Below are 20,974 nucleotides of genomic sequence, written 5' to 3'. Positions count from 1 at the left end.
TAAGAAACTATTAGAATAAAAAAAATAAAAAGTTCAACGGGGTTGCAAAATAAAAGCTCAATATGCAAAAATCAATTGTATTTCTATACATTAGCAAATCTGAAAATAAAATTAAGAAAACAATTCAACTTACAATAACATCAAAAAGAATAAAATATTTAGGAATAAATTTAACAACTTAGGAATAAATTTAACAAAAGAAGTATACAAGATTTGTACAGTAAAAACTATAAGACAAATTTTAAAAAAATTAAAGACCTAAATCAATGGAAGGACATCCATGTACATACAACAGAAAACTTAATATCTTTAAGATGGCAGTACTTCCCAAATTGGTCTGATTCCACACAATCTCTTATCAAATCCTAGCTGCCATTTTTTGCAGAAATTGACAAACTAATCTTACATAATTCATATGGAAATGCAAGGAACTAAGAAAAATCAAAACTTTTTAAAAGAAAAACAAAATTGGAGGCCTCACACTTCTAGGTTTTATAACTTACTACAAATTATAATAAAGACAGTGTGATATGGACATATAGCTAAGGATAGAAATATAGACCAATGCAATAGAACTGTCCAGAAGTAAGCCTTACACTTATCATCAATTCATTAGGGATGCCAAAACAATTCAGTAAAGAAAGGATAACTCATAAGAACCTACTGTATAGTAAAAGAAACTCTACTCAGTACTCTGTAATGACCTATATGGGAAAAGAATCTAGAAAAGAATGGATAGGGACTTCCCTGGTGGCGCAGTGGTTAAGAATCCACCTGCCAATGCAGGGAACACAGGTTCGATCCCTGGTCCAGAAAGATTCCACATGCCGCGGAGCAACTAAGCCTGTGCGCCACAACTATTAAGCCTGCACTCTAGAGCCCATGTGCCACAACTACTGAGCCCACATGCTGCAACTACTGAAGACCTGTCGCCTAGAGCCTGTGCTCTGCAGCAAAGAGAAGCCACTGCAATGAGAAGCCCATGCACCGCAACAAAGAGTAGCCCCCACTCGCCACAACTAGAGAAAGCCCATGTGCAGCAAAGAAGACCCATAAAAAATAAAATTTTTTTTTAATTAAAAAAAAAAAGAGTGGATATATGTATATGTGTAACTGATCCACTTTGCTGTACACCTGAAACACACTGTAAATCAACTAGACTCCAATAAAAATTAAATTTTAAAAAAGCAGCAAACAAATACATCTTTACTGGGTTCAGCAATTTAGTGAGCAAAAATATATATTCAATAAAGTTTCAGTTATAGCATTAAAAAAAAAAAGGAAAAGAAAAAGAAAGGATAGCCTTTTCCATAAATGGTGCTGGGACAACTAGATATCCAAATGAAAGAGAATGTCTAAGTCAGTCTCAATCACTCCAGAAAAATTAACTCTGTTCTAAGCTAAGACCAATATTATCCAGGAAACCAGGGTAATTCTTTATCAACCTAAAGGTCACCAAATGCCCCAAATCATCTACCAATGTCCCCAGTTTCCTGAATTTCTGCCATATCCAAGGAAAACTGACCACAATAGTAAGATCTCCCTAATATGTACCTATAAACTTGAGCAAAGGGGCCAGGGATTTGAGACCAGGGCTTTTGTCCTAATGCAGTTAGAAAATCTAATTGTCTACAGAATTTTAAAAGTAAGATCACAGAGTGGAAAACAACAAAGGGGTTGTATAATTAAAGAGAAAGTGAGTGATACAGACAATAAGTACTTTGAGGACTCAAAAGGAAATGGCCCAGTGTGAGAGGAAGAAGTTAATAGCAGGCTTCCTGAAGGATGTGAAACAAAAGCAAAGACTAGTCAGGGGCTAAAAAATTCCACTTGGTGGATATGCTGGGAGCAACATGTGAGCAGCCGTAAAGTGTCAGAGTCACAGAAGACACGTTTAGAAAACATGGTTGGCTGGGGCCAAATATGGATATTGCTCCATGCCACTCATGAGGATCTGGACCTGACTGGGAAAATGAGAAGCCATTCAAGCCTTCTGTAGAAGAAAAAGTCAAGATGAATACATTGGTCAAGGAAACATAAACCAACATTCACATATTATATGAAAAGGAAAGGGAGGAAACTGAAATCAGAGACCAAACCGGAGGCTATTTTACAATGCAGGCTTGAAACATTGATCACTTGGTATGAAATGATAGCAGCAGGGAAAAGGGAGAAGAAAGAGAGGGGAAAGGACCAGAACTTCCAAACCTGGGAGATAAATAAAACCATTAATAAAATAGGGCATTTTACAAGATGAAGGAAAGAAAGTACATAATTAGGCATAATGAGTTGAATAAGGCCTTCCAAGTGAACATTCTACCTAAATCAATTCACAACTAACTCTTGGGAAAGAGATCACAACCAAAGAAGGGCTATGGTTTAGAACAGATAAAGACTGAATTCTTGAGGTAGGTAGATAGATAGATAGATAGATAGATAGATAGATAGATAGATAGATGATTATTTTTCTCTTTTTTTGGAGCAGAGATAGGTTCACTGTAGGGCCAAGCAAGGAGAATGGGTGGCTCATGTTCAAAAGCCATATATACAAAAATATAAAAACCCAGGTCAGAAACCTCTATGACATTGAACAGAGAGATTGTAATAAGTAAGCACAGTAAATTATCACCGTATTATGAGGGGTTTTTTTTATTCTACATAATCCCCCTTGCCTAATCATATATATTCACATATATCTTTCAAAGTATATGAGAAAGGAAGTGAAATTTGAGAAAAATTTAAAGGATCCATATTAGCAATTCCCAAAATACATATACAAGATCATAACAGTATACAGGCCATCTCAATGATCTTTAAAATGGAATATAACAGGGCTTCCTAGGTGGCGCAGTGGTTAAGAATCTGCCTGCCAATGCAGAGGTCACGGGTTCGATCCCAGCTCCAGGAAGATCCCACATGCCGCGGAGCAACTAAGCCCGTGTGCCAAAAAAAAAAAAAAAAAAAAAAAATGGAATATAACAATGAAGAAGCTCTACAAAATTAATTTCAATATAATACAAAGTTAGAAAACACAAAGTGAACAAACTATTCTAAAAGTAACTTTTACCCGATGGTTTAAATTTGACATTTTAAAAATACATAAGAAAAAGGGATATAAGAAAATTAAAGGATAAATTAGAAGCAATTTTTTTTCAAAAATATTTCTCCTAGGAACTTCCCTGGTGGTGCAGTGGTTAAGAATCTGCCTGCCAATGCAGGGGACGTGGGTTCGATCCCTGGTCCGGGAAGACCCCACATGCCATGCAGCAACTGAGCCCGTGCGCCACAACTACTGAGCTTGCACTCTAGAGCCCGTGAGCTGCAACTACTGAAGCCTGCGCGCCTAGAGCCCGTGTTTGGCAACAAGAGAAGCCACTGCACTGAGAAGCCCCCACACTGCAACAAAGAGTAGCCCCCACTCACCAAAACTAGAGAAGGCCCACGTGCAGCAGCTAAGACCCAACACAGCCAAAAAGAAATAAAATAAATAAATAAAATATTTCTCCTACTTCAAAATACATTTATAACTTCAAAAGTGTGTCTACTGAACTTCTGCTTCTGACTATGAAGGCATAATCAGGATCATATTTGTCCTCCTAACTAGAAAATCAGACAAAATACATGAAACAGACAGACTTCATTTAATAGCCAGCACAGGACTGTAATCCTGAGAAAAAAAGAGACACAAATCAGGTGCCTCCACTTAATTCCTAGAGATACTTTTCAGACCACAGCACAGGGAAGAGGAGCCCAAAAAAGAGCCAACATTCTTCCAGAGTTGAGGAGCCAAAGTTCACAGAGACCAGGAAGGCTAGAACATGCAGTACAGGGTTCAAAGAGGAGACAGCTACACGGAGAAAACACCAGAGGCCCATAGGGCCCTGAGCCTTTAAATGAGTATTAGCCTACATACACTCTTGCGGAAGCTACCATGGCCAAAGAAAGAACCTCTGGAAAAGAGTAAGCTAAACAATCCCTGGAGCTCACACAGAAGGGAGAATAAGTCATGCTCCCATTAGCCAGAGTGAGGACACCAGGAAATGTCTCAGGTAAAGTCTAGAGTTGGGCCAAATCAGCCCTAGAAAGAAGGCTACTATAGACTTGCACTAACAAGGTTTTAAAGAAGCCTCAAAAAGATCAAAATGATTTAAACTGACAACAGTGTCCCAGAACAAAGTTCTACAATATTTAAAGAAATACTGCAGTATCCAACTTCCAATGTAAAATGCACAGTGTTTAAAAAAACCAAAGATGACCAGCATGCAAATAAGCAGAAAACTATGGCTCATAACCAGAAGAAATTACCACACAAGAACAGAGCTAGAGATGACAGATGATCGAATTAGAAAACAATTCTAACGTTAACTAACAATGTTAAACTAGCTTTCATAGACATAATCTGTATGTTCAAGTACATATGGAAACATGATATGGAGGAAAGAAAAAGAAGCTATGAAAACATAAATAAATCAAACTTCTAGAGATGAAAAATGTAATAATCTAAGGTGGAAAACACTTTGGAACAAAAAAAGATTTTCACATTAGGTAAAACCAAAGAAATCTGAACAAAATATGGACTTTAGTTAACAATAATGTATACATACAAACTACTATGTATAATAAATATGCTACATGGCTATGCTGTACAGCACAGGGAATAGAGCCAATATTTTATAATAACTATAAAAGGTGTATAAACTTTAAAAATTGTGAATTACTATATTGTACACCTGAAACTTATAATATTGTGAATCAACTACACCTTGATTTAAAAAAGAAATAATAATAATAATGTGTTAATACAGGTTCATTAATTGTGAAAGATATACCATACTAAAGTAGACGCTAATAGGAGGAAGATGAGGTATTGGGTGTACTGGAATTCTCTGTACTAGCTTCTCAATTTTTCTGTAAATCTAAAACTGTTCTAAAATTAAAATTTTATTTTAAAAAATCAAGCCACGGCCTGGGAGAAAAATTTTACAAACCATAAAGGTAGAGGACATATCCAGTATATATATAAACAAAAAACAAAAAACATACAACTCAGTGAGACAATCCAAAGTTTTTAATGGGCAATTTCATGAACAGATTGCAAGTAATACATGAAAAGATGCATAATATCATTAGTCATTAGGGAATGCAAATTAAAACCACAAGATACCACTAAAATGTTTAAATTTAAAAGGCCAACAATAGTGAGTTCTGGCAAGAAAGTGGAGCAACTATAACTCTCATACACTGCTAGTGAGAATAAAAATAGCAAATACTTTGGCAGTTTCTTTAAACTCAAGCATACACTTACCATAGATCCAGCAATTCTACTCCTATTTATCCAAGAAAAATGAAAGCATATGTCCACATAAAGACCTGAATGAAAATGTTCATACCAGCTTTAATGAGAACAGCCAAAAACGGGAAACAACACAAATGCTCATCGACTGGTAAACGGATAAACAAATTGCGATATATCAATACAACAAAATCCTATTCAGCAACAAAAGGAACAAATTCCTAACTTACCCAACAATATGGATGAATCCCAAAAGCATTATGCTAAGTGAAAGAAGCCCCTCACAAAAGGCCACATAATGGATGATCCTATCTACACCAAATTCTAGAAGACGCCAAATTATGGTAAAAAGCAGATAATGGTTGCCAGGGGCACTGAGAGGAGGGGATCCACTGCAGACAGGCACTATGAGAGAATCTGGGGGGCGAGGGAAATGTTGTATGTCAAGATTGTATTGGTTCTTAACACATTTGCCAAAACTCACCAAATTATACACTTAAAATTGGTACATTTTGTTGGATATAAACTATATTTCAATAAAACTGACAAAACAGACTTCCCTGGTGGTCCAGTGGTTAAGGATTCGCCTTCCAATGAAGGGGACTAGGGTTCGATCCCTGGTCAGGGAACTAAGATCCCACATGCTGTGGGGCAACTAAGCCCACGCACTGTAACTACTGAGCCCACGCACTCTGGAGCCCACGCACCACAACTAGAGAGAAGCCCATGTGCTGCAACAAAGATCCTGCGTGCCACAACTAAGACCCGACACAGCCAAATAAATAAGTATTTTTAAAAGCTGAAATAAAATTGTACTTATCACTCAGTATAAACTGACCACCCCATATACTAACCTTCCCCTTATAACATATATAAGCTTTTTACATGGTCATTTGTTGTTGATTTTCTGAACTGAATCACTTTGTACAACCAGCAATCATTATAGCCAATCAGCAGCCAGCAATCCTTTTAAAATCCTGTTTACTCCCCTGTTCAAAAACCTGCAATGGTTTCCTGTCATACTTTAGAATAAAATCTAAAGTCTTATTCTCCAAGGTTTACAAGACCCTATGTGATCTGGCCCCTCTCCCCCTCTCCCTTTCTATGCACCAGCCACACACCTCCTTGTAATTCCTGGAGCACAAGAGGAACACTTCCACCTGAGGGCTTTCACATTTTGAAATGCTGAGCTTAGCGAACGATTATAGTAGGCGAAAGAGTCAATAAACAAAGACTCATGTGTGTGTGTGTGTGTGTGTGTGAGTGTGTGTAGAGAAACATACATACACATATGTCTACATGTACAAATAGCTGATGTCCCATGGTGATAAGTACTAGAAAGAAGAATAAAATGGGATAAGAAGAGACAATGGGGTACTTTCTCTTCAAAACCAAGACTCCTTTCCCTAACATCTTTGCATGGCTTTCTCCCCCATCTAGTTCATGTCTCTGCTCAAATGACATGGGCAAGTCAGTTCTCCCCATACTGACTTAGCATTTCCCCAACCTTCCCCAACGATTTTTTCTCTCACTATTTTATTCTTCTTTATGAAACTTTGTACTACTTGACATTATATTTAATTGTCTAATTCTTCACATAGAATGTAAGCCCCACAAGCACAATATATTTGTCTTTTTAGGTGTTGTATCCCAGTGTCTAAATGGCACACAGTAGGTACTCAATAAACATTTGCAGAGTGAATAGGAGTTCATTACAAATGGGTATAAACAGAGTAACTGATCACTGTGAACACTAAGCCCTTAAGCAAGCTGATACTTATTGATTCTTGCAGGTTACTACTATAAAGAAATGCCAGAAAAATGTAATAGAGTGTTAAGAATCCAATCTTTTCAGTTGAAACAAGAGAAATGAAAAAATTCAGGCGATAGAATTTTCAGTTTCTAAAAGATAACATTTTAAAAGCAAAATATTTTTTAAGCTTACTTATAACTTTCAAGGGAGACAATGTTTTAAAAAGCAAGATACTTTGACTGCTTAACCCAGCAAAGAGAGAGCAGGAAGGCCAAGGGGTGAGTCAGGAGCTATACCCGCACCATGACATGGAAACCCTTTGTTATTAGTGAAATTTGGAAACACCGAGCCAAGGCAACGATCTGCAAAGCATTACTCTCTCACTATAAACCACAACCTGTATTACCCATTTAATGTCCTTTGCTGAAAGCATAAAATAAGAACTGTTTGCAAGGCTATGGGGTATACAGTACCTCTAGGGATCTATTATGAGACCTCTATTAACAGCTTTTACAGATGCAAACAATTTAGTTTTCAAATATTGTACAAAAACTAGACTGGCACATTATAAAATCATTTTTATATAAAATGATTTATGTTTGTCCAATTTCCAATCTTCCTTTAAGGAGAAGTTAGACATTTACAGGAAATTACTGATATGTTAGTACTCATACCCTGTTATCCAAGGGCAAATTCAACAATAGAATGAAATTATGTGATCGTATACTTTCTTATTCAAAATTAAGTATGCTAAGATATCAAAATTATTTTTATTACTGCTTTCATTAATAAGCAGGTAGTTTTATTAATCTAAAGCTGATGAGAAAGAGAAAAAAACAAAACAGCTTTTGAAACAATTTCTTGAATCTTTTTTAAATAGAGTAATAAAAACAGGATGTATACTCCGTGTTGTTATATAGTTTTTTTCAAACTGACACTAGTAAAGCTCATACAATAAACCTATCTTACCTGACACTATCCTAAAAATTACAAATTCCCTGGTATTTCATCATCAATTCTCATTATTTACCGGATGAATGGAAGCCAATGAAAATGTATTACAAAAAAATCACTGAGGATATTTTTATTAAGCAGCTAATTAAGGTCAAATTTTCAAGACTGGATTGTTGAACGATTTCCAATTTAGATTCCTCTGCGGTGGTATAGGCTACGATTCATTCATTCATTCATTCAACAAATATTTATTGTTCACCTATGTGCCAGGCTCTTCTGTAAAGAGCCAGATATGGTATACAGTTCAGGGTTCACAGGCCACACAGACAATTCTACAACTACTCAACTCTGTCTCTGTAGCATAAAAAGCAGCCAGAGAGAATCACACATGAATGAGCATGGCTGTGTTCCAATGAAAGTTCATCATAAACACTGAAATTTGAATTTCATATAATTTCCTGGTGTCATGAAATATTCTTCTTTTGACTTTTTTTCAACCACTTAAAGAAGGAAAAACCATTCTTAGCTTGCAGGCCATTCAAAAATAGGCAACAGTCCAGATTTGGTTTTCAGGCCATGGTTTATGAATCCTTGACCTAATCCATGGGGATACAGCAGTGAACAAAACAGAAAAACAGCCTTGCCTACATGGAGCCTCAATTCTAGCTAAAGGAGAGAGACAATAAGAAATCAAATAAATTAGATGGCATATTAGATAGCAGTAAATATGATGAAGAGAAACGAAACAGGACGAGACAGGAAGCACTGGGCATGGCAAGAGGGGGAGACAAGAAAACCACAGAGGTAGTTACAATTTATTTTTCCTTTTAAGTGTTTATTGTGACCTAATTTCAGACTTACAGGGAAATGCAATAGTAGTATAGTATCAAGAATATATAAAGAACTCCTATAACTTTCAAATAACCAAAAAACAACTCAATTATAAATGAGCAAAGGACTTGAACAGACTTCAAGATATTTTTAGCTCAATAAGATATACAAATGGTCAGCAAGCATGTAAAAAGATGTTCAACATCATTATTCGCAGAGAAATAAAAATCATAATCACGATGAGGTACCACTTCATACCCATGAGGATGCTTATAAACACAAAAACAAAAATAGCAAATGCTGACAAGAATATGGAGAAATTGTAACACTTGTACTGTTGGTAATGTAAAATGCTTCAGCTGTCATGGAAAGAGTTTGCTGATTTCACAAAAAGTTAAACACAGAATTCGCACGTGACCCAGTAACTTGATAAACAAACACTTGTACAGGAATGTTCAGAGCAACACTGTTCACTATTCATAGCAAACACTATTCACAACAAAAGAGTAGAAATCCCCAAATGTCTATCAATCGATGAATGGATAAACAAATTGTGGTATATAAATGAATAATGTTGAAGAATATTCCACAATAATGACTGAAGTGCTGATACATGCTACAATGTGGAAGAACCTTGAAAATATGCTAAGTGAAAGAAAACACAAAAAGTCACATGATTCCATATACATGAAATGTCCAGAACAGGTAAAGCCAGAGAGACAGAAAGCAGATTGTTGGTTGCTAGGGATTTGGGGAGGAAGGAATACAGAGCAGCTGCTTAATGGGTACAGGGTTCCCTTGGTGGAGAGAAAAATATTTTGAAACAAGACAGAGGTGGTGGTGGCACAACATTATGAATGTTTAAATACCACTGAAGTACTTACTTTAAAATGACTAATTTTGCATTCTATGAATTTCATCTTTTGTGTTCTATGAATTAAACGAAAAAAAGCAAGACATAAAAGAATACACACTGCATGATTCCATTTCAGAACAGGCTTCACCCTGGAGTGACTGAAAGCGGCTGCACATGTCCTGTTTCCTAATCTGGGTGCTGGTTTACTCTGAAAAATTCAAAGAGCTGTCCCTGTACTATAAATGTGTGTGCTTTTCTATAGGTATACCACACTTTAATAGAAAGTTTTGAAACTATAATATAAATTTTTTAAAATAAAAGATTAATGGCCAATTTTAAAAAAACGTTTATCAGTGTTGGGTAGAGGACCCAAGGGATCTCTCCATTTTATTTCTTACAGCTGCACGTGAATCTACAATTATTTTAAGAGTAAAAGGTTTGGTTTTGTTTTAATCAGAAAAATGAAAATTTCCGGTCTCCTAACCCCAAAGATTCTGACTTAGGTCAAGTGGGATAAAGGTAGAGACTCTTTCAGTTTTTTGGTTTTGTTTTTATTTTTGTTTCAATTTTTGAACAAGCTACCTCAAGAGATTCTGATCCAGCTGGACCATGGCCCTCACCTCAAGAAACTCCAATCTAAATGAACTCCACAAGCTACTTAACTACACTTCACTTTCTCTTCAAACCCCATCTTGAGGAGGCTTGTAAAGGCATCTGTGAGCAACACCACAGAGGAGGCGGAGAGTAAGAAAGCACAGGTGAGTCATGAGAGGCTACAGCTACAAAAGCTAACCACTCTGGGAAGCAGAATTCAACTTTTACTGGAGAGAAATGAGATGAATTGGAAAAAAGATTAATAAAGTGTGAGAGCGTCACTGGTGAAAGGACATACAAAAGTTTCCGGGCAATCATCACAGATGCAGCCACAAATATTATGTACAAATCAATGATATTTCTTAGTATGTTTTCCATCAAGAAGTAATGGAATCAAGATAAGACAGACGATGTTGGAAGCTAAATATCCCTTAGGAGGTTCGCAAGACAAAGTTCAGAAATGGGAGCAACATGCTTGTACTTATGGTCGTTTCTGGCACGTTCTTCACCACAAACACTGAAAGTAATATTTTACTTCTGGGACTAGAAGTAAATAAAGGAACAATTTAGTTCACGCTCAGCCAGGTCAGAAAGTATTTTGATCTGCTTCAGCTCAGACTCTTTGGAGTGATATACTTTGGTTCTGGTTCAAATTCCTTCAATGGGAAATTTTTTGAAATGTCTTTAGTTTGATTTGAAGTTCATTTTCAGAATAAGTTAATACCTTAGTCCAATTTCAATTTTAAAAAATCAAATCAAAGCTCATTCCAGTCTTAGTCTTATTTTTAGTAGAAGTCCCTATTGCAACAATTTACAACCTCTAGAGCAAAAAATTGAGGCCAATTAAATCATCAATTCATTTTCTTGGGCCTTCCAACAACACAAAAGTTGGCATATCTGTCCAAGCCTTATTTTCAGCTGTACCTTGAGCTGAAATATAGTCTTAGTTACACACACAGCTTCATATACTTAAAAGAGACAGCTGTCACTCAGCCCTGGCAGACTACAACCCTGAGAGAATGCATGTACCATGTGACCGTATCTCATTTTTTTTAAATGAAGTTAGAAATCCATATTTTTATGAGTCTCCTGATTTAAAATGTTGGCAATAAAGTCCAATTTTTAAGAACTAGTCTATGCGCCAGTCAACACACACCTGTAAACCGTCTCTTCTGCAACCTCACTTTGTAAAGGTTAATAAGGTCTCATGCTTCTCCAGATGCAAACTCTCAGCTTTGGTACGTCTCCAGTTTCCCACACAATACAGATTTCAGGCAAAGCAGCTTTCTGCACAAATGCCAGTCCCAGCAGCAATCATGATTTCATTCTCATGCCTAGTTGAATGTTGAAAATATTGAATATTCGTACTTCTTGCTTCTTAAACAAGAATGATAAATACAGAAGTAGGCTACTTAGTCTGTGCTGTAGACTAACTACCCTGTGTCAACACACTTTACTAAGAGCCAAGTTAGCAGTCAGAAAAGCCACATCTTATGATTATGACAATTAGAATTTATAATACTTTTTTGCTTCTCCAAAATAAATCAGACAAGTTTCCACACAGAATCCACAAGAAGAATGATGAAATATCAGGATATTTTTCTCAAGACTACCTTGATCACCATTAGTATAGACAACTTCACCTACAACTTTATACAATGGTGAACTGCCATTGTCAAAATGATGAGAGAAAACAGTATTCCCTTTGGAGCTAATAATTTGGAGCAAAACGAACAAACCAAAAAACCCCAAACACACACAAAATTTATATAGTTACATGAGCAAGGGGATATCAATGTTGGGGTAATAGGCAAAAAAATGACAGAGATAATCAGGTAAAAAAATTAAAGGATACTGAGAACCTATCTATATATCAGACACCAAATATCACATAGTTTTTGTAAAAGTTGGCTCTCGCATTCTCAGCATGAACTTTAGTGATTTTAAATTCAAAGCAACGGGCACATGAAATTAAAGAAGTATTAAATTTTGAAGAAATTACAGCATTCAGGTATACAATACTTACAAGAAGAAAAATTCTTGGGTAAACAAAGAAACAGCAATGAGGTAACCAACTTAGCAATCTGCTCCAGTACCTGCCTCTGAAAGTCACATTAGCTCACCCAGGCTTTGCCTTTCCATCTTCCTCCCCAACTTGCCTGTCTACCACTTCTCTGCACCTCTTTTAGGATACAAGGAATGTACTTAAAGGGTGTTAAATCTACCAATTATACTGCCCTTTGTCTAGTTCTGGAAAAACACTCAATGAAAAGAGAATGAAACTACAAAAGAACAAAATGTTTTTACTATTAGCAAATTTTACTTAACTGGTTAACCTTGTTTTCCATGACTGACTAATTGAACAATGTGGACAATAAGAAGAGATCTGCAGCACAAAAATCACAAGATGATGGATTCCTCCTGGTGTTTGGTACAATGTTGACCTAAAAAGCAGAATTTTCACAAATGGAGCTAATTGAAGATCATGGTATCTGTTATCCTAGGACTACAGGAAACAAAGTCAGAAAGAAGAGAGACCCGTGATCCAACCTAACATCCAGTTTGCAAGAAGTTATTTACTACACCTTAGAAGATCTCTAGGGAAGCTATAGCCATGTGATATGAGTGTGTTGCGTCCAAGAGCACGATTTACCATTATAAATAATCCAAGTTAATGTTTGTGTATAGAAACCAGTAGATACTTGCACATTCATTTTCAAGTCACTGAAGATAAAACCCAGAAAACCTATTTTCCTCCATGTGTTGAAAATAAATAGATTATTTCTGCAGTGGTGCTGCCTGTCCTTTAGAGTTATTCTCTAAAACAGGCTTATATAAGAATATTTTCACCCAAATACTAGGTATAAACAATTAGGACATGATTTACTGAGATACATGCTATTGTTTAAGTTTTTAGCCAATTAATATTACACTAATAAAGACTGTAGAGTTTAAGAATTAATGAACCCTAACCAATACATTTCAGCAGAGTTAGAAAACATTTTTACTAGGCCCAAATGAATTATCTTTTATTCATTAATACAGAGCCACAGGGCATACTCAGACATCAGAGGCTCAATTATCTAAAAAGAGTTCCCAGGGAAACAAAAACTTTCCATTTTCATTCTACAACTTCTCCTTAATGACAGAAAGTATTCTTTCTTTTTTGGCATTCTCTCTTTTCTTTCTACCTCAGGACATATTTACAGATGCACTGAATGCTTTACAGACATGCTAAAAGTTCGTGCTGTGGTTGATCAAAGTAGGAATGCCTGAGGAAATTACTCAGCTCAGACAGCCCGGAATCATATCTAGCCAAATAGTAACAGGGCTCCACTTTTAACATGTGTTAAAGTAATATTTTAGCCATCCTGGATGTAAGTTGAGAGAACATTTGTGTGCACCACACTCTGTGAACAGTTGAGTCAAATACAGTATGTTGAATACCCAGTTTTAGTATCTGTGACAGTTCATTTTTTTAACTGTTCAGTTACACACACATACAGAAAACATACTTTATGTTTAAAAAAAAAAAAAAACTAACACACAACAGCATATGTATTAAGAAATAAGACTTTTTAATGATTTTCTTGCAGCATTCAAGTTCTTCTCGGAATGTCAGAATAAATGCAACAAACACTGCTTTTGTGCGTTAGAGCATTTGCTGATCTGGCATACAATATTCTGCCAAAAAACAGAACCACATTTTTTCTCTACTTTATTATTAAAAGCATTTTAATAAAAAAGCACTGCCTACCTGTATTTACCTCCTTTCCACTCACTACTAACCTGTCTAATTTGCAAATAAACACATAAGTAAGCAGAAAAATGACATCACAGCAGTTTATTATCATGGCTTTTTCTTTAATTGAAAGAATTACAGTACAAAGAGTTACTTGTCAAACATAACACGGTTACTTGTCAAACATAACACAAATCTCTAAAATAAAATATTGGCTTCCATAGACCTGCACATCTGAAATAGTTTTAAACTTTGTTTTAGTTGGATTCTTTACAATGTCCAGGAAGAGGTTAGCACACACAGTACCTGAAATTGTCCTTTCCACATGAGCTACAATAGAAAAGACAAATGTAGCTGTTTCTCTAGCAAAGCCAAATCTGGCATCTACTTGTACTTCCCTTCAACCTAAATAATTACACCTTTTAGCCACGTTGACAATAATGTAGAAATATCACTCAAAAAGAACCTAACAGACATGGAATTATAACGTAAACCATCCTTCTATCAAATGTGAAGTGAGAACATGGTAGATTGGAGGGGCGAGAGGGATGTCACTAACTTATAAGTAGTAACGTATAACTATGCTTTTTATTTAAAAGACTTCCAACCCACTAGAAAATGTTAACACCTGCACATACTCCAAAAGAAGAAAACAAAAATAAATTCCCCACTCAGAATTTTCTGAGAAGCCTAGTAAGTATTACAGTGTTGATACCCTATGTTATACGCATGTCATGAACTGTCAGGAAATGAGTATACCGTGCAGGAGGCTGGACCCTGAGTGGGAATGACTGCCAGTAAAAACTTCCTGGCAGTGGGAATGGCCAAAGCGCTGTTCTCAACTGGGATGCCCAGCATTCAATTTTAAGCTGTTTGCTCTACTACAGTGAGATGCAATCCTTCATTATTCTAACACTTAGGTAAAGTCTGCTGTACTCTAAAAATTAGATGGCAGGCAGACAGAGAGAATGAATGGGGGAAAAAAGGAAGTAATGCTTTGTTCTGCTTTGCAGCAGGATTTGAGATATAATCTTGATGAAGTTCCTAAAAATTATATAACTCGAGTTTCTTCCTCATTCCTTTCCAGATTCTGAATAAAGTCCTATATTTGAGAGACAGACAAAAACTTAAAGTCAAAGGCAGTCTTTCAGATTGACCTTCATCATATTAGCCTGTGATTTTGCTGAACACAGAAAAATCTTCTTAGCCTAGCCGCTCATTACCAAAAGCAAAAAAGCAAAAAACAACAGATGTTAGATTATAAAACTGATGCCCCAAGTGATAAAGATCCAAACACACACACACCTACCCAACACACACATACAAAATGACTCAATAATCACAGCACTATAAATCCAAGGGCCAATAAATTTAATATCTCTATTAATTTAGAAGACATTTTACACTCAATCCAAAAGTCTAAATTGCTGCCACATAACCAACACACAGAATTACCACCCATTCCACCACACTACCAAATATAGCTCAAAGCTGAGTTCTAAAATGCAGTATATTCTTGGAGAGTAGTAACTCCCAGAGCAAAACAAGGGCTCATACATAAAGCTACAAGCTCCTTAGGAACTGCTAAGTCTGGTCTTGGACCGTATCTTCTACAAGACTCAGCCAAGATGAATTCATTTGATAAGGTCCACACAGCTCATGGAGAAATGGCTAGAAAAAAGTGAAACTGTTTCCCTATTCCCATCAGTACAAAGCTCTGTAACATAATAAGCTCTGTACTTAAGTGTTTTGACTTGGCCAAAAACTAATACATGGTTTTGATGCAGTGTAAAAATTAATCTGGAATGTAGTAACTGATTCAGTTTTCTTTTTATTCTAAAAAAATTAAAAGAAAAAAATCACTGCTTTCCCTTAATTAAGCAGGTACTTTGTGCTAGAGAGCACGTTTAATTTCTAGGGTCTTAGAAAAAGAACAGATGCACCTAACGTGTAAACACAAACAGTAAGTTACAAGTTGCCCCTTAGTACTAAAGGCAAGAATCAGCATTAGTACTCAAAAAAAGTGTTTTAAAAAGAGTGTAACTTACTTTTACTGTCCCAGGCTAACTGGGCTCTGTCTGGTGCTTCTTTGTCTGCACTTGGCCACCCACAGCCTGTCTTCTAATTAAATCAATGCTCTAGCAGCAGAACAAGCAAACAAGTTGCCTCCCATCTGCGTACAGCTCTTCAGGACACATTTCCCTTGGTCAGAAGGTGGAAATTCTTGGGAGAGGTGATTTTTCTCTGCCTCTTCACAAGAAGAACATGGACACTTGGCTGGATGCAACTCCATGAAGTGTAACTGTGTGTGTACACCTCAAAAAATAAAACAAAAAATGCAGAGAAACATAAAGACTCTATAAACAGCTGGAATACACAGAAATACTGAAGCACCCCTGGAAATACTGCTAAACAGATAGCAAAATAGGGTCTCTGACCGAAATAATCAATGATACTGAGTTGGGGGAAAAAAAAAAGTAAAAAGAGCATCCAAAGTCAAAATCCAAATTTCATGCAATGAAAACATATTAAGTGCTACAAAGCAGCAAAGGTAAAACTCCTTGTTTCACATGCATAAAAACAGGATCCCCTTCCCCCCCCATTTCAGAGACTAAAAGATATTGTCAATGGAAGAGAAAAATGAGACTTTCAGGGTAGTAGGTCTAAAATTAGACTCCTCAGTCACATGGTTAATGGGCACTTGTATATATGTGAGCTAAATGCATTGAGCTGTCTTTCCAATGTGTTCAGCCCTACTGGGGAGGGAAGAGGAGGAGGAAGCAAGGAATCACTGAAATACTCAGCTACCCTCTGCATATGAAAAGATGATTTCTGCAAAACAAAAGAATGTGCAGAAGAATGAAGATACTCATTTATTTACATAATTTTTAACCTCTCAAATAAACATAAACAACTGTAAAGCAGTCACCCCAACTTTTTTGCAACAAAAACCAAACACTGAAGTGGGATAGAGAGCAGGTGTGGTTAAGCATCTAATCAGAAAGAAACCCCGCAAGCGAATTTGCTACAGGCTTGGTGAGAGAAAGGGGGTTATATCAGACCTTCCCAATGTTCCCTCTCATCCTAGATATGTCCCTGTGCCATCAGCAAGCCACTCCATCTTCATGACCACTAAACATCCCAAGGGCTGGCAGGCCTTAGGTGCTCTCTCTTCCCCTGAGGCACACAAACAATTCCAGCCAGAAGTATAAGGCCAAGGGAAGGGGGTGTGGCCTAATCCTGCAGCTGCACAGAGGCCTGGTCTGTGGTCCACCAACAACAGACTAGTCAATGGTGATGACATTCTGGAGATCCTTGCTTTATAGAAATGCATGCAGAGCTGGCTCTACATCTCAGGATGTAGAGGTCAGATAAATGCAAAACAATGTCACATATAATAATATAAATATACAATAACGCAAATACCTACTTTTTTTCTCTCACACCCCAAACTATCAGCCATCTGGATAAGAAGTTACTTCTTATAGGATTTTCTAGAGTTTATACACAAGCATTATATTGGATTATATAGAGATCCACAGACAATGGAGCATTTTTAGCAAACAGACATAAAAACTCGTACCCAATATAATCTGCCCTTTAAATGCTAAAGCATTTGGACAGTAAACAAGTTTTGACCACGAATTACCATCTCCCCTAACCATAGGAAGACTTAAAAGAATGAATCAAGTCAACAAAAGAACAGCAGGGTCCACTTAGAATAACGTAAGTTCAACAAAACATTTTTTAACAAGGGAGCCTGTGCAATCTACGTCACTACATGAAATTTAAAAGCCCTATCACTACTGTTAATGCATAGTATTCTCGCTACCAAAATAATCAATTTTCAAAATGAATTAACCAAAATCTCTCAAAGGATACACCAGCCAGCCAGCCAGATTCATCAGTTGCCTCACAAGACTGCAAATAACCTCTGAAAAGTATGTCAGTCATATTTCACCTATTATTCCTTTTTAGAACTTTCTGAAGCACATCTTAGTGCTTTTAAAATATATATATATTGATGTGCAGAAGGCCCTTGAGTAATTATTTTATGAGTTCCTTTTCTGTCAGAATCTATGAAGCACTCTACTGTAGCAGTGGCATCATGACTCACCCAAATCTACACCCAATTTTCTCACAGAAGAAATTCATATCAGAAGCTACCATGTGAAATGTGCGAAATTATGGTCTAGAATTTAAAATCAACTGTGCTACCCGAATCAAAACTATTTCAAAAGCAGGCATGAAAGCAACTGTCTTCCAAATGCACAGACCTAGATGCGAAGATCAAATTGCTTCACAAATATATCTTCTCTGCTGTGAGGGAAATCAAGGTTGATAGAAGTCCCTTTCCCATCAGTTATAAAAAGAGTCTCAAAAGAACTATAAATAGTTAAATGACACAATGGGACCAAATCAGTTTAACAATAAATTACTAAACTACGATTTATAAAACTGACCTTTCCATCTCCTTCACCACATTTTGAAGATAACCAAAACACACTTTGGCGTCATCTCATTTTCATCTCCACACTGCAGAAAGCCTCTCATACAAGTGGCCATCTTCCCTCCCAAAACCCCAAGGGGTAAGCTAGTCAGTTTAATAGGCAGGAACTTAACGCACTCACCACCCCCCCCCATTTAAATGAAGAGAACACTTCCTCTGGTGCCCAGAAACTGTAGTCTTAGGATGACACCACTTGTCTGTCCTGGCGGATGAGAAAAATGAAAGTACACAAGGGAATGAGATTCCAAGAAAAGCTCAAAAATGATTTGTCTAGGTGGCCTGTACAAGTTACAGAAGCCACCAAAACACATTTTTTTCTATTATAAATTTTCTTTTCTTTCACCTTGTCTCTTCCTCCTCAGTGGCATCAAGTTGAGGTCAGTGTACTTTTCACTGTTTGGGTAAATGCAAATTTTCATCTTTTTTCAAAATACAAGGCCAGATACCACTTCTAGCCAATAAGGACCATTAAACCATTTCAGTCATTTCAATCCACAGTTAGTAAAGTCCTCAAGAAACTCAAACCAATTTTAGTTATCTGCCGCAGTAATAATGTAACAAACAAGTTTAAAAAGTATGGGGTTTTTTTAAGTCAAAAAGTATATCCCAAAGTCATAAGACAAAGGTATGATGATTGCCCATATCTATTTGATAATCAGGACAAAACTTAGCTGTACTAAATAGATTGATCAAAACTAAAGGTAAGGGGTTACTCTCAAATTAAACATAACACAGTATAAATCAGACTCTCTGGGAATTTTCAGTTGGCTGAAAGGACTTAATATTGTTACTTATATTTCTCTAAGTACAGAAAATATAAGAATCCAATTTTTATATATCTTTCCATTGACTCAAACTATTACAATACCTCTCCGATTAAACTCTTTATTTGAAGACTTCACCCTATTCAAAGGTGATGCATCCCAATTATGCAAGGTGACTGGAACTGCAGGGGGCAGTATATGCATGACTTCCAACATAATTCTTAAGATTCAGGCAAATTCCTCCAGTTAGTATAGCCTTAACCTTTAAACTACTAACATATATTTCAATCAAAGATCCCACATAAAAATGAATTTTTAAAGATCATTCATTGAAAGTCTTCCCCAAACTTAATAATTAAAGGGAGGAAAGTACACTAAACTCACTCAGGCCATACAATATAGTCCAATCAAAATAACAGAACACATTTGTTTTTTAAAAAAAAACCTTCATATACACCCTCAAAAAATACAGATCATCATTCAAAACTATAAAACACTCACACGTAACTCATTTCAAAATATTTTAAATCATTTTTAAGTATACATAAGTAAACTCTTCAAACGTAGGATTGATTCATCATGGGGAAAAATGTAATGAAATATTGGGCATGATATAAGTAGGACTTGAGAAAATTAAAGTTATTCTAAGATGAAAAGAATTGTATTCATAGTTGCCATTATGGTACAATATATACCCAGCTATTCATTAATCTTCTTTCCCCAGACCCACACGGGTTCCATGCACCTGTAACCTCAGGACATCGTCTTCTACACAAAGAAGAGTAATTTGCAATTAATAATTGAATTAAGTTAGATGAAGCTTTCCTTGTGTGTGTGTTTTGAGTAAAGGTAAGATTCGGTAGTAAGCACATCAATCTTCTTCTTTGCATCACTTTTCCCCTTTTATCCACAATATATAATTAACCTTCCTTTGACAATGTAGAGTTACCATATTCACCTCACATATATCATTTCCAAAGCACCTCACAATAGTAATAATTGTTAAAGTTATAAGGTGCTTACCATGTGCCTCATACTGTTCTGATTATCAAATGTTAACTCAATCTTCACAGCTCTGTAAAGTAGAAATTATCATCCCCATATTATAAATAGGTAAACTGAGTCAAGGAGAGGCTATGAGGTGCCCAGGGGCTCGTGGCTACTGATTGGTAGAGCTGGTATAAAATATATCACACTCAATAGGAGGAGACCACATATCCCCAAGTCAGATGCATTAGGGACCAAACTACAGTGGAACTGGTGCCCACCATATATATTCACCTTCCTTGACTACATACCCTAGGACCAAACCCAAAGTATTAAGAGAGGGTACAATGTACAAAGCACGATCAAAAGCGCAACTCTGCAATTAACAGGGGAATATACAGAAAACACGGCTAGGACTTTTGGTAAACTCCTGAGCAATCGTCACAGGTAAAAGTAAGGCCTGGCATGTCAGGGTAGGTGCCCTGATGTGAGGGCCTAATCCAGTCAACTTGGGATGGTCTACTCTATCACCTCCTCCCTCAAACTCATCCCTGTTTTATCTTCATGTCTTATCTGATTCCCCTAGTAATATTCTCAAGCAAAAGACTATTTGTTCCTCTAAACTGACATACACTAATATCTTCTCTAAATTTGAGCAACGTAGGTCAGTCTTCTGAAGCCCTCAATACC

At 36.5% G+C, this 20,974-nt stretch overlaps 1 protein-coding gene across 15 annotated transcripts in view; it reads right to left on the bottom strand.

The window, feature by feature from the left end:
- The window catches only part of TASP1 (taspase 1), a 230,584-nt gene that overhangs the window by 195,056 nt on the left and 14,554 nt on the right, over window positions 1-20,974 (bottom strand). The gene's annotated exons all lie outside the window — the stretch shown is intronic.

Source organism: Hippopotamus amphibius, chromosome 12, assembly GCF_030028045.1.
Source record: "Hippopotamus amphibius kiboko isolate mHipAmp2 chromosome 12, mHipAmp2.hap2, whole genome shotgun sequence".
Taxonomy (NCBI): Eukaryota; Metazoa; Chordata; class Mammalia; order Artiodactyla; family Hippopotamidae; genus Hippopotamus; species Hippopotamus amphibius.
The sequence above is the reverse complement of the archived record's forward strand: the minus strand, read 5'-3'. Positions and strand labels throughout refer to the sequence as shown.